Genomic DNA, 5,032 nt, shown 5'->3' with positions numbered 1-5,032 from the left:
CATTTAAGAAAAATATTCCCAAGATTATTTTGAGATGGATTAGAAGGGGAATGATGATTAGAGAGGGGAATGATGCACTTGGGTGAAAGCCAAGGGTACCAAAGTGTTTAAGTCCATATGAAAAGATTCAGAAACCCCAACTTTCAAAGTAAATCCAAATGAAAATAAGGCAAATAAGAGAGGGCAAAATCAGGCTGTCACAATTAAAATGCTTAAGGAAGTTATTTTCCCATGGTTTGGAGTCCCTAGATATTTAATGACGGATGGTGGTTCACATTTTATTCATGGTGCTTTCCTTAAAATGCTTGCTAAGTATGATGTCAACCATAGAATTGCATCCCCCTATCATGCTCCATCTAGTGGTCAAGTTGCACTTAGCAATAGAGAAATAAAATTAATTTTACAAAAAACTGCCAATAGGTCCCGAAAGAATTGGTCTAAGAAACTAGACGATGCACTTAGGGCTTACAGAACAACATACAAAATTCCATGGGTATGTCTCCGTACAAAATAGTTTATGGAAAAGATTGTCATTTGCCTTTTGAGTTAGAACATAAAGCATTTTGGGAAATTAAAGAACTCAACTATGATTGCAAACTTGCCGGTGAAAAGTGGTTTCTTGATATTAGCTCACTAGATGAATGGAGAACCCAAGCTTATGAAAATGCCAAGTTATTTAAAGAAAAAGTTAAAAGATGGCATGATAAAAGAATCCAAAAGCATGAGTTCTAAGTTGGAGAATATGTTCTTTTGTACAACTCTCATTTCAGATTCTTTGCAGGAAAACTTATCTCCAAATGGGAAGGACCTTATGTTATCGAGGAGGTTTATCGATCTGGAGCTATCAAAATAAATAATGCCGAAGGTACTAAGCCTAAGGTTGTCAATGGGCAAAGAATAAAACATTATATCTCGGGTACGCCCATCTCTCCCTAATAATACAGCACGGATTGAGTCTCCGGGTTCACCATCGCGGCGTTTTTACACATAGGTCCCTGTGGTTTTTAGAAATTAAACCCGCAGTCCAACCACCAAGTAAAAAACTACTCGCTAGGGTATTCCTCCCTCAACTTCCCCTCTACGCCGCCACACGCGAGAGACGCCCCGTCCCAACCACCCGATTCCGCGCCTCCCGAACGAGACCGGCCGCCGCCGATGAGGGCCACGCCGGTGCTCCCCCTCAACCCGCCTTCCTCCTCTTTCCACTCTGTTCCCCTCCTTATCTCTCCGCTCTCTGGTCAGCAGCGACCACCCAAGGTCGCCCCGATCCATGGCCCTCTCCTTCCGCACAGCTTGGGTCCGTCGCCGGTCGTCCATGGGGCGAGCGATGCGCCTCCTCTTGAAGCTCCTATTTTTGTGCCGCCCTGCCTGCACTGCCCACCAGCGCCTTCCGTGACCTCATGGTTACCTTCTGCCAAGCTGCCGGATTGATGGCTGACCGCCGCCATGACCGACCTCAACCTTCTACACGCCATGGGCAGTGGCCATGGAGGCTGCACCTCCGGCCTCTCGCTCGACGCTAGCCAGGACCTCCGCCAACATCTCATTCATCTATATCAAGGACCAATCTACGTCACCCGAGGTTGACAGCAGTTCCGCCAGGGGCATCACGACCACATCCTGATATCCGCTGCCTTGGGCACGGCCACCACTGCTTCCCTTCCTTGGAGCAAAGAATTATGAGCTCTCCCGTACACGGCTGAAGCGCCTACAGGTGTGCGTGTCTGTGTTTTAACTTTTGCTTATTCTTTTGTTTCTGAACAAGTGAATTTCTCTTGCTGAAGCGTTTCATTGAAAAGGAATTTGGTTCTGAAGCTACTCTTGAAGCCTACGATCTGAAAAACACAGGGGAATTATTTTGCCCTATGTTGTGTTGTGGTTCCTGCCCAAGTGGTGGCAACAGTTTAGACTTCAAACTTAGTGAGTCATATGCTTATATCTCAGAAATAAATTAAATAGCATAGGAAAGGAGCAGCAACCTTAACTGAACATACAGTTGTGTTACAAGTTCCACGTGCACTAGCTTTTAGTGCAGGTGACGTCGCTAGCTTCTACTGTACCTTGGATCGTTGAAAGTCTTAGTGCTCTCAACGTGTTCGATGAAATAACAACGATGTTGTGTTTTTCAGGTCAGTCACCAAAAGGGGACATCGATAGGCACGTACCTCGCCAAACGCGTCTCTCTCCACCTGCAGAATGATTTCCATGGCACGGCCCTCCTCAGGTCTGAGCACTACTAAGCAATAAGCATACCTTTGCACAATCCTCTTTATGTCAGTTTTGTAAACACCTTGGGCAAATTGTATATCTATCACCGAGGATCTCAGGACTCCCATTAGTTGGAACTTAGAAATGATGCTCTAATACTACACTTGACACACAAATAAGGAGCTGGCATATTAAAATGGTTACTCTTTGGAACTTTGGTCAGTATTTAGCAGTGTTCAATATTGAAGAGATTACTATTTAGCTTTAGAGTATGAGGGCATGTGTTGTTCATTATCTCTTTTACCCCTTGTGGGCGGTACTGAGTGGCTTAGCACTGATGCAAGACGAACATCAGTCGACTTAGACTTTGACCGCAAGTCACTTGAATGGTGTCATTAAAAAAACCTGAGCAAGATTGGAGCTGATGGGTATTTGAGATTGTTGCTTTTTGATGGAACTGCAGCCAAATGAATCTCTTGCCTTGTCAAGCAAAAGATTAATGATCTTGTGCAAGATCTAAATGTTACCAGTGATGATGGCTCTATAGAAACGTACAACTGTGAGTAGTCAGGTTCTTCATTTACGAAATGTTCAGCCAATTCGACCATGTCAAATGCAGTTTTGTGTGGAAGAGAGCTGGTATATTTGTAATTGATGTGTATGATGGCACGTCTTCTGAATGCAAGCTTCCTCTCGATAGGAGATCCTCCAGTTTCAGTGTGATTTGAGTTATAGCATTGCTTAATAATTGCTTGAATTTGACCTTCCATTTGATTTTGAAAACTTAAGCCTTCTCATGTAGGTGTTGAAGTCTGACGGATTGGAGAATCAGATGGTAGTCGCTGGAGAGGCAAGGAACTCCCATGCTTGCAGCGATGCACTTGGTGGGCATTCCTTGCATTTTCCCGTAAAATCACACGGGTTCATGTATTTAATTATAGCAAAGTTACCATGTCTTTATCATGCCAGTATGCCAATGTGCCCAGAAATTAGATAACAAAGGGAAGTTAGCAACTCCCTGCTCTGAAAGCATACCAAATATTTCAGTTTTTAGGCCACTGCTCAATTTTGAAGAGCTACTCCTTTGAACTAGATATGTGAGCTTTTTGTAAATTATAGGATATCATAGTCTGCTATGTGGAAAAAGAACTCTTTGATGTTGGGCATATCCTGTAGTATTTAAATCATTATTTTTTTACACATGTGATGCAAATCTTATTCGTTTAGAAAAATGGTGTATCTACAGGATTGATACGAACTCAGAATACAAATTTTGGGACAACTATTTACATTGAAAGAGAATGAATGTGAAGACAATATGTGTGCTGGTGTCCTGGGATTCAGCAGTTGTATCAGGAAAACGAAAGTAAAACAGGTACTCAGATTTTTCTTATTCTACATTTTCCAGATATAGCAAAGGTTGTACCACACAAAGTATCGTGTCTGGCTGACACAAACTCCTATTGTGGCACCTCTTGTCAAAAGTTCACTGTATGAACGAGGATCATATATTTGCTTTAATCTCAACTTTTGGATGCAGTTAGAAGGTTTCATCATAACAAAAAATGTTAGTTTTTGTAAATTAACCTCACCATTTTGATGATTGTAGGACATCATTGTTCTCCAGTATGAAACTATAGGGAAGGGACCTGACGTACATTTGTGTAACACAGTTTTAGTAAATACGTATGGAAACTTTATTTCTTTTTCGAGATTGATTTACTTGGTGGTGCTATTGCCCATTTGCTCTTAACAAGACATGTGTGATGTTCCAAAAAAAGGAGCTTATGTGTTGTCTGGCAGCCTTGATGGTAGTTTTATATAGGTAGCTGAGGAAATTGTGCTTGAAGCGCGTCCTGTGAAAAAATGGGATCGGGACCTGTGCTGGTTTTCAGTCATACTTATTGGGATAGGCCCATGCGATTTTTCTCTCTCCATTGCCACGGCCTCGGTCAGGCTGTGATAAGGAGAATGAGATAGCGATGATGTGGGGCTTCACTGCTAGCTGAATTTTTCCATTGCTGGTGCTAGCTGAACTTTGTGGTAGCTAAATTTTGCTATCGCTATTGCTACCTGAATTTTGCATAGACATATCGCTCATCTAGACATGTTTTTCCAGTAGAAGTGAGAAATATATTGCAGATTTTTATGCCAAAAGCTTTTAATATTGTTCCTCATAGTGTAAGTAAACTGATGATGCATTCCATGGCTAAGGGTTTGGTTCCAACAGAAGCAACACATATTCATCTTGCCTACTATCACATTAGTGGATGCCAGTCTCATTTTTCTCATCCTACACTTGAGCTAAGAATTCATTGCCCTTTTTTTGAACAGGCTGCAGAAACCAGTTTGTCACTACTTCAATGGATATAATGGAGCATATCGTCATTGCGTATGCAAAAGCATGTTTAAAAATTTAAATTACCATGGCACATTTAATTCTTTTGGAGTACTAAACAATCATGCGGCTCTCTACAGATTTCTAAATTCATGGTAGGACCACATGAGAATACTACTTTTTTTGGGGGGGGGGGGAGATAATTGTTGAACGGATAGCGTCGATGCCTTGCAAAGTTTCGCAGAGAACAAGCTATATGTGGATTTCTTCCAATTGCAGCAAGCTTCGAGCAAGCAAAACTATACTCTATAAATAATTTTCTTGAACCAGAGTTCTTTATTTTCTTTGTATTTTCACCTTTCCTTGTAGTGGATTTCAATGTACCGAACACTCTCCTTAATGAATGGAAGCAACACCTGATTGCCTTCATATAAAAAAACACAATCTGAACACATACAAGGCGATGTATAGCAGGAACAGAAAAAA

This window comes from Triticum aestivum, chromosome 5A, assembly GCF_018294505.1.
Source record: "Triticum aestivum cultivar Chinese Spring chromosome 5A, IWGSC CS RefSeq v2.1, whole genome shotgun sequence".
Taxonomy (NCBI): domain Eukaryota; kingdom Viridiplantae; phylum Streptophyta; class Magnoliopsida; order Poales; family Poaceae; genus Triticum; species Triticum aestivum.
Note: the sequence above shows the minus strand (reverse complement) of the source record.